Here is a 10586-nt window from a genome sequence, read left to right on the forward strand (position 1 = left end):
CCTATTTTTGTGATGAACACATTTCTGCTTTTCTTAGATGTATTTTGGTTTTCCTCAAATTAGTCAATAAAATGTTTATCTATTTTAACTTTTTTCCTTTTTAGCGATATTCAAGGCTATGAACTTTCTGTGCTTTAGTCATATTTTGTGAGTTCTGATATGGTCTTTTTATTACAGCATGTTCTAGGCAGTTTACAATTTCAGTTTTGATTTTCTCTTTGAAACAGGAATTTTTAGAGTTTTCAAATATCTAGATGGTAGATTTTTCTTTTTCTTTTCTTTTTTTTTTTTTTTAAAGATTTTATTTATTTATTCAAGAGAATACACAGAGAGGAGAGAGAGAGAGAGAGGCAGAGACACCGGCAGAGGGAGAAGCAGGCTCCATGCAGGGATCCGATGTGGGACTCGATCCCGGGTCTCCAGGATCATGTCCCCGGCTGTAGGCGACGCTAAACCGCTGAGCCACCGGGGCTGACCGATTTTTCTTTTTCTATTTTTGTTATTAATAATGACATTTTGTTAATCATTCCATTTTAATCCAAGAACATGGTGTATACATGTTCTACTTTCTGGAATTTATTGAGGGTTTCTGTGCCCTAATTTGGTCTTTATTGTTGTTGTTGATAAGCACTGCATTAAAAAGAATGTGTACTCTTTATCTTCAGGACAGAAAGTTCTACATGTGTTTAATATAGCCAGCTGATTAAATGTGTTAAGTAGATCTTTAGTATTCTCATGTAATACTTACTTTTGGTTGATTTATAAATTGTAAAATTATGTGATCTGATAGATGGAAATTCGTAATCAATCTTGTATTCTCTTTATTATTACATAGTACCTTTCTTTTGGTACAATTTAATACTTGTTATTTATTTATTTTTTGCTTGAATTAGATTTGTTTGTTATTAATGTCAGGATTCTTGTTCCTGTTTGTGTGTCTGCTGGGTATGCTTTTAGTATCAATTTACTCTATGTTTTAGGTCACTTTTAGAATTATTTCTTGCATACAGTATATGCAAAAACCCACTGGGTTTTATTTTTAGACCCCAAATGTGACTATTGCTTTTGTAACATTTATTTATCACATATATATTCATATGACATCTATGTTGGTCTTCATTCTGTCATTAATTTTGTGTTATCAAACTTTCTCTTCTACTTGTTTTATTTTCTTTCAGTCACTGGTCTGTATTTTCCTTTAAGGTTGTATTACATTGCTCATACTTCAAAGAGGCTATAGCTTCTTTTCAGTTTCGTTAGTGGTTTAACTCTATGACTCTAGTGTTCTTAAAGTTCTTTTCCTTAAATTTGACTCTTTCCTGATTTAAAAAAAAATCAGCCCACTTTACTTCTCCCCATGTTTTCCTCTCTTTCACTTCCTGGTTAGTAATAATATAATTTCCACATTTTCCAAAGTTATACCTTTTATGCCAAGTGCTACAACCATAATTCTCATAATTGCATAGTGTTGGTGCCATGTTTACATGAGTTGAAGACTCACTTCCAATTCTAGGTCATATTTTGCCCTGAGGGCTCAGGTGCCACAGTCACTGAGCTCTTGCATGTTAGAAAGAGTTGGTCTTTGTCTTTATTCTTAAGATATCTGGGTTTAAAATTCTTGGGTTAAACATGCTTTTCTTGCAGCATTGGCCTGTCGTCTTGTGGGTAGAATGCGGTGGTGAGAGTGGGTTTGAACACTGCCTCTCCCAGCTTTCCCACCACTTGACTCCTTCCTGTTCACCCAGCTGGAATCTTTTTCTTCAGAATGTCTCATTGGCAATTCTGTCTCAGTGTTCCAGATGTTCTCTTCTATCACATATTTAGATATTTTCCATTTTCATTTATTCTGTTGGTTTTGCTCAGTGTGCCATGAATGGGTATATTGGTTCTGTCACTCATTTAAGTTATTTTCCTTTAATAATTTTAACCTTCTGATTTTTTCCTATTTTAGTTTGCTTACTTTTCTCAAATCTATCTTTCATCACTGGGTACACTGTAGCAGCTTTTATTCTTTTTCTGCTTTCCGAATTAAATATGGCTGATTTTCTGCTTCCATTTATTCTTTCACCTCCAAACTTGTTTTTTTCCTTTTGTTTTTCACTACATCTATTACATATATCTGTGACATAAAAAGGAGAACTTTTAAAAGAACTCCCTTGATATTGTGGAGAAGATAATATCTGATTTCACCCCTTTGACTTAGTGGTATGGCTCTACCTCTGGCCATGCTCTTTGTTGAAATTACTCATCCATACAGTGAACCTCATGCTAGTAAGATTCCAGTACAGTTTATCTCTGAATGAAGCTCAAGCTCTCCTAGCTGTGTGTCAGCTGAAGAACAGCGTGGGGAAAGATCAGGAGTGTGAGCTGGCAGCAGACAGCTCCTACCTAGCCAAGTTGCTTCAGAACATTTCCTTACTATTTCTGCCATGGTCTCTGTCTTGGGGGCAAAGAGGAGGTCTTCTTGGCTTGAAGCGGAGCCCTTTCTTTCAAGGCATTTTTGCATGACAGGGTTAGCATATACTCTCTCCAGCTGACAGCATTTACATCTGTAGAGCCAGTACTGCCCACCATATCCTCCCGTGTCTGTGTGGTGCTTTGTTCAGCCCTAACAACCCGGCCCCAGAGGGGCTCAGGGGGACTCCGGTGTTTCTGCAGCCTCCAAACTCCCCACATCTTGCCCTTTGAGTAAGTGGTCACTTACTGAAGTTTTGGACCTTGAGAGTTTTGTCAACCAACTTTTGGAGAAGTTGGAGTTCTTTCTAGAGGTTTGTGTAGGGTTCCGTGTTCACGGTCACCTTTCTTCCCTTAATTTGATTTTAAATTTGAATTTCACTGTGGTTAAAAGCCGTTCTTCCTAGTATGTGAGTAGGGAATGTGACTTTTCAAAAGTTTCATTAAATATGGAAGTTTACATCCTTTTTGTCATTTGTGGTTGGTCTTAGAAAGTAAAACGTGGTAAATATGCTTTTATTGTGAACTGAACAATATCCTTATTCTAAGAGTTAGTATATGCTGGGCACTTACTGTAATATGCATCACACCAGGTACTTTGTCTATATCCCCCTATTTAATCTATGCAGCAACACTGAAGCACATTGGACAGTGAATAAGACAGGTATTATTATCTTAATCTTAAGATTAAAGGACTCAAAGACATAAAGAACCATAATTTCAGATACCTTGTGAACCCAGAGACTCACAGCTCATAGGTTGGGGAGCCAGGGCTGGAAACTACATCTATCTGGGCAGGAGCCTAGCAAAGTAAAGAGATTCAATGGTCCTTGACATTTGAACAGAGATCTAGATACAACACTGCTAAAGCAACAGTTTCTATGGTTAAATGATTCTCAAAAGCAATTAAGGGCCTATTCTGAGTCCCTGGTGGCAGGAAATGGAAACCCGGAAACCCCAGGTTCTGAAAGTTATAAATAAATGCTGGACTATTTAAATATATATATATACTTACCACTGCACTATGTATGCGCAGAACAAAGCCAAAAGCTTGTGCCAAAGCTTTATGGGGGACACGAAAACACAATTAGTTGGAAGGGTGCTTAACTATAGTCATCTGATCCTTTCAAAGCTCTCAGTCCATCTGGGAAAGGCACTGCACCCCCAGATGCTCCTGGTCAAGGAAACCACAGGGAAAGTTCTCATGGAACATAGTGGGGAGAGAGGGCACATACAGGGGAGGAGGACAGAGGAGAATTTAATTTCTTAAATGGTACTATTAAGTCATTTTGCTGAGAGAAAATCTAACGAGCAGTGTTCTGTCGAGACAGGTGACAAGGCACAGGCTCTGTCATCAGAGAGACTCAGGGCTCTGCCACTTACCAGCTGCATGACCTTAAACATATTATTGAACTTGATCCCAAGTTGCTTTGTCTTTAAAAACAGAGGCAATGACATCCATGTCATTGGATTGGTGTGAAAACCTTATACTCAGCAAGTTCAAAACCCAACCTGCTTGCGACAACGCCTGCTGCTCTTTCAAGCTTCCTACACTTCCGTGATTCTACCAAACTGCCTTCACTTGTGGTCATCAATGCTTATTTAAAAACACAGAGTGAATGCACATATATTGAATAACTCCATTGAAGTATAATTTTCAATGATAAAATTCACTTGTTTTATCACCACAATGTAAACTTTAAAAATTTCCACTGCCCCAAATAGAAACTGGGCACCCATCTGCACTTTCCATTCCCACCCACAACCCCAGGCGACAGATTACTAATTTACTTTCTTTCTCTGTAGGTTTGCCCATTCCGACCATAGACATGGATTTTTATGATAGGTGCTCTTCTGGGTCTGGCTTCTCTCAGGTAGTATAAGTTTCTGAGGCTCATTCTTGTGTCACCCTCCGTATTCTGAGAATGGATATTTTGTAGTGTGAATCTTCTTGGCTAGGATAACAAGATTTATTATGAATCTCCTGTAGTTTTTCACAATTTCCTTTAGAGTGGTCACCTACAGCAACTTAAGTTTGATAAAGAAGAGTGAGAGCCAGAAATAATGAAGAAAGAACATGTTTGCCATCTGCTGTCAGAACTTCTGGGCTCTGGAGACAAACCACCCATGCCTTTAGGTCACTTTCCATACTTGCTGTTCCTCACCATGTTCAGAGGGGATATTAGGTCGGGTTAGACTGGCCCTCAACCTCATCCTTAAACGCTGCCCATTTCTTTTGTGTGTGGTGGCTTCCACACCTTGCACAGCGCTCCAGGGACAGACACTCCCCAGACTTCCAGCTTGTTGCTGGTCCTCTAGTCATGCCCTCATTTCCCACCTAATTCAACCTCTGAATGCCCTCTATTAATCTGTTTACATGGATTTTTATTTACATGGAGAAAAAATAATTGAGGCAGGCACTCACCCCTGGCCTTGGAGACGTGCCAAGGTGAACTTCACCCAAAACCTCTGTACAGAGACCCTTCTTCTCTGCATGCTTCTTTTCGAGCTTAGCCATCTCAACACTCCATCTGTCTTGTCTGTTCAGACTCTGGTCACTGGCCAGGGAGGAAGCCTGCTGTGTAGGAGGCCTGTGGATGCTCGAGTTGGGCAGATACAAAGCTGAATCTTAGCTCTGCCAGTTACCTTCTGGGTCACTTTGGACAAAATACACAGGTTTGATCCCCAATGACCTTATTTATAAAGTAGCTGTTACTTATACTTGAGGCCTAGCCATCAGGACTGAATCAGATGTTTGCACAGTCTGTGCCACCAGCACCAAGAAGATCCTGCACAAAAGACAGTTAGGAGGCTCAAGAGCCTGCCACCCTGACCTCTGACCTCTGACCTTTCTCTTTACACAGTAGTTGTGTCACCAGGCTGCTCTCAGTCCAGGGCCTGCAGGTGCAATTGCCTTCTAACCCCAGGACTAACACAATTATAAAGCCAACAGTCATTCAAATAGTTGTGAAGAATTTAGAGAAATAGAGCTAGAATTTTTTGGGGGCCTATTTGATCCTAGAATGTTGGTTCCCAGTTGGAAATGGTTGCTGACCAATGCCTCACGATGTGAAGCCTCAAACTGCAGCTGGCCTGGAGGGGAAGGAGCTGTACTACCACCCAGGGTGCTGTGCTCAGGAAGGTCCTAAGCTTGGTTACAATCTTGAAATTCCTGATAATTTTCTCTTTGAACTTGTGTTGTGGGTTTTTTCTTCTTTTTTAGTTTTTTTTTTTTTTAAGAGAAGGAAAAGGGTGGGGAAGGGCAGAGGGAAAGAGGTAATCTCAGGTAGACCCCATGCTGAGTGTGGAGCCCAATGCGGGGCTCGATCTCATGACCCTAAGATCATGAACTGAGCTGAGATCAAGAGTTGGACACTTAACCAACCTTCCCACCCAGGTGCCCTGAACCTATATTTTGTAAATGAAGTCTAATGGGTCCATGGAGTCAACACTTGGGCAGAGGAAATACCTGCCACGTGTGTGCCCGCCTTCCCCACGCATGCCCCAGCCCATGAACACAGAACCCCAGGTGGGCCTACAGGGCATGCGAGTCAGCAGTGCTCACAGTGAGTGAAAAGCAAGCGTGTTATTGCATTGATGACTAGCAGCCCTGAGAAGCCATGCTTTCCATTTGATCCAGAACTTGCTTCGAATGTTGTAAGAAGGCAGCTGTGTTCTAAGAACCTGAGCAACAAGGAAACCTGCTTATCCCTCCTTCTGTAGCCTCCCTGCATTAGCTCATCACTGGGATAGGAACCAGCATGAAGGAGAGAGAAGAAGGCAGGGCAGCCCATGTGTAATCCTTTACCTCGCAGACCTCCTTTCTTACCAGCTGCCTCAGGGCAAAGCGTGTGGGCAAGAGGTGCACAGAGGAAGAAATGAATGCAGAATGCTGAGAGATTGATTTTGCCATTTCCATCCTTCTCCTAAGAACAGAATGCATATGCATGCCTGAGCTATGAGATGGAAATTGTCTAACCATGGATGCAGGAAATGTTCTTATATTCATAGTTAAAATATAAAGATGAACAATAAGATTCATGCTAATGATTTAAAATTTTATTTTTTCTCTTCTTAGAATGACTAAGAATTAGGTAGCAAAAAGCATCATCACAGGTCATGGCAGAGACCATGGGAAAAAGAAAGCAGCTTTATATTTCTGTGTGGTGAGCAACACTTTTTCCCCTTGCCTTTTGAACAAGGGGTCTTGCATTTCCCTTTTTCACTGGGCCCTGCCCTGCACCCTATTCTCTTGTCTGTGGTACTGAGCAGCCCCCAGGAGGGGAGTGGTGAGCTCTGCCTTCTGTGCTCTTGGGGAAGGTGGGCCTTGTGCAGGTGAGCTGACTTCCTTTCCTAATGAAAACTCTCTCTCTCTCTTTTTTTTAGACAGACAATAACAGAAGCCAAGTGGTTCGAGGCCGTCCCCCACCCTCCAGCTTATGTAAATTTTGGGGGTGTTATTTTTCCATACATCTGGGAAGTCCGAAGACCCAACACACTTTTGCATAAATATAAGTGTTATATTTATCTTGGGGTTCCTCTTTCTGAAACTCTTGAGCTGACATTTGGCTGGCTTTATATTTTATCTCCAGTTCATGCTCAGTCTTAATAGATTTTATTAAATGTAATAAGCAAGAGGTGGGGATGGAGCTCCTGTGAGCTGAAGGCAGATGGTGGGCATCATAGGGTCATCAGATCATAACTGGAAGGGGCAGAGACATCCTCTAGGTCAACTTTCTACAGAGACTCAAGTGGAAAGGCAAGGAATTGTCAAAAGCACTCGACATTCTTAAAAAGAAAAAAAACAAAAAACAAAAACGTTTAGGCCAGGGGGAGAGAAAGCTCATGTGAATCTCAATGTTTCTAGCAGTTTTGGGGGGAGCAAATGTAGACAATTAAATCCTGGCCCATGAAATGCAACATTGTGTGCAGAGCTGGCTGTCCCCAGCCCTGGCACTGTCACCCCTTGGATCCCCTGGTTACAGCAGCTCTCCTGGTAGCTACAGAGGCCCCTTGACCTTGGGTCAGCTGTGGCATCTGTGGAGGGCTATTCTCTTGCCCCCCTGTGGCCAGTTTGCCTCTGGGAGATGCTCCTGGAAGCTCAGCCCTCGAGGCTCACTCTCCAGCCTTCCCCTCAATGCCGATATTGAATTCCTCTCTTCCTGAATCGACTGCAGTGGATTCTCTTTTCTGCCCATGAACTTTGACTGCTGTAGCAATCAGCACAAACAAATGGAGTGGCGATGACTCACTGGGTTGATTCAAGCCAGGCTTGAAGTCATTTCAGGCTTGAAGTCATTTCAGGGATACGGGTATGGCCGGCTTATCTCTTCTGGTCCCATGATCAGAAGTCCTGGTCAGCAGCTGTATTCTGATGACCATTCTGGTCTTGCTGTGATAGGAGCCAAGCCTTCCCGGAGTTCTGCCTCCCCAGATCTGTCCATACTCAGGGAGCCCACTTCAGAAGCAGCATCTTCACCTTCCTCCCAGGCCTATTTCTATTATGCTTTTAAGAGAGGCTCGGACTTTTCTCACATATATTTTTACTTTTCAGTGCTGTGTATGGAAAGCATTATCCTCTGGGTCCTCTCAGGAAATGTAATCAAGGTGTATGTGAGTGGGTCAGACCTGATAAACCCACTTCTACAACCTCATCTGTATAAACCCTGAATCCTCGCATGACATTACACCATGGGATTGCCGTTACCCTAACTTCACTGAGCCCAGGCCACCACAGAGTAATGGTGAAAGTTCTACACCACCAGGAGGGCCGCTGATTAGGACCACTGTGCTGCTGTGTGGAACCCAGACCCTGGCAAGTGCACCAAATCCCATTAACTGAGCCCCAGACTAAATTATCCTCTTTCTTCCTGGTTTCCTATTCTTGGCAAAATACCCAGGTTTAGGTTGTTACAAATTAGTGAATTCTTTTAATTCTTGTGACATGTAATCACTCCTCTTCTGGGTTTCACAGTGTAATTGGCCCATCGGGACATGTTGAGACAGTCCTTTCAAACACAGACTAGTTGCTGCTCCCTTCTATTAGAGAGAAGCCCTGCACTTGACAGGGCACTGGATTTTGGAAGCAATGCATATCACATTTGGCTGCCCTGCTCTGGCTCTGTAACTGAATAACTCATAAAGCTTCATCTCTGAGTGGGCCCCTGGGCAAGCAAGATGCCTTTCGCTTGTTCAGGCTATAGCACAACCAATGTGTGGGATTTTAAGGCCCAGGGTACCCAAAGGGTGCAGAAGTGCTGTGCTGATCAGGATGCTCTGTGAAGTCTGCAGCAAGCCTTGATGGGAAGAGCAGTCGATGAGCTGAGGATTTTGAAGCAAACGTATGATCTTTGCAAGTAACTACGGTTTATTTTGAGAAAATTGTGGGCAGCACCAGGTCGGATGGTCACTGACTACCTGAATGTGGCACAATAGACACCTGAGCTGGGGCAGCCTGGGTGGCTCAGTGGTTTGGTGCCTGCTTTCAGCCCAGGGCGTGATCCTGGAGACCAGGGATCCAGTCCCACATTGGGCTCCCTGCATGGAGCCTGCTTCTCCCTCTGCCTGTGTCTCTACCTTTCTCTCTGTGTCTCTCATGAATAAATGGATAAAATCTTAAAAAAAAAAAATTATCATGAAAAAAAAAAAAAAAAGAAAGAAACCTGAGCTGGAGGTAGTCTGACCCACTAACCAAGAGCTCCTACATCCAGGATGATTCCAGGACCAGGTAAAAGTGGTTTACAGGAGGTCTGGCACCTGAAGACACTGGAAGGGGGACCAGCTTCCATTCTGCTGCTGTCCTGCCCAGCCCTCAGCCAGCAACTGTGGCCAACTGGAGTTCCCTGTGACTAGTCAACAAGGGAAAAAAAAGTCTATCATGGTTTAAATACACCAGCATCGGCTGAGGGGGCTACTGCGGCCCCACTTTGCGGAGTCCCCGAAGGAGTGTGAAAAAGAGCCCTGCTGACAGTAGAGCAGGTGGTGGCACATCCGTCAGCCCACTCGCCTGCCAGAGGAGTTATCCAGAGCCCAGGCCTGCCCTAACCCATGAGCTGGGGCCATGTGGTCAGACATTTGGAAAGAACAAAACTGGATGATTAGGGACAAGTTGTACAGGTAGGCTGTACAACTTGTGGGAATGGGTCCAGAGACACCATTTGTGCCCAGTGCAAGTGTTCCCCAGGCCTTGCGCAGACAAGGGTCTCTAAACTGGGTGACTTGATAACCTGCCATAGGTGAGTGTCAGTCCACCTTTTCCACCCTGACCCCTGTGCTTACTCAAGGGGTGCATGTATAAAGTGGCGTTGATGGGGGATGCAGAGGTTACATTCGGGCTCAGTTATATCAACACCTGCTCTCCAGGGCCAGTCTAGCCACTGGCAGACACAGGGGTCAAACCTCAGCTTGTGATAGAGCTGGAGACCCTTTGGGGTCAGGTTGCTACGTGGTAGTAGATTGTTTACATGGATCTCTTCCATCACAGGGAGGGCAGGATTTTCTCCAATGAAAATAGATAATCAACTCACTAAAAGTATTTATTAAGCACCTACTATGTGCCAGGTCAGTTGTAGGTGTTTGGGATATGAGCAAAAAGACAGAAGGTATTGTCCCTCTGAAACCTCCTATTATAGGAAGGGTAATAAGTAAGTGAATTTTGTATTATGTTTTAAAGTGATGTGCTATGGGGAGAAAAGTAAAGCGGAGGTAATAATTAGCAGTGCTGAAGATGGGGGATAATAGTTCACAAAAAACATGTGATTCAGGGTAAGCCTCAAGGCCTTGTTGGGCATCTAGGGGAAGAGCTCTCCATGCAAGCTTTAGGGGTGGGGAGTGGGGGCATTTGCCTGGTGCGAGCTGTATCTGCAGCTGAGTGATGAGGGGTAAAGAAGCAGGAAACAAGGCCTGGAGGCTAAGGGAGGGAGGTTGGTGGGGTGTTGTGGGCATGCAAGGACTCTGCGTCCGTTGTCAGGGAGGTAAGAACTCACTGTGAGAATTTGAGCAAGAGACCACAGGACTAGGAATAGGTGGTACCAGGAAAGACATCAGCAAGGGGACAGTGAGCCCACCGCCTGATGGATGAGGGAGTCTCCACCAGGGTGGAGGTACCAATGGTCATGGAATGAGACAGTGTC

The sequence above is a fragment of the Vulpes vulpes genome, chromosome 13, assembly GCF_048418805.1.
Source record: "Vulpes vulpes isolate BD-2025 chromosome 13, VulVul3, whole genome shotgun sequence".
Lineage (NCBI taxonomy): Eukaryota > Metazoa > Chordata > Mammalia > Carnivora > Canidae > Vulpes > Vulpes vulpes.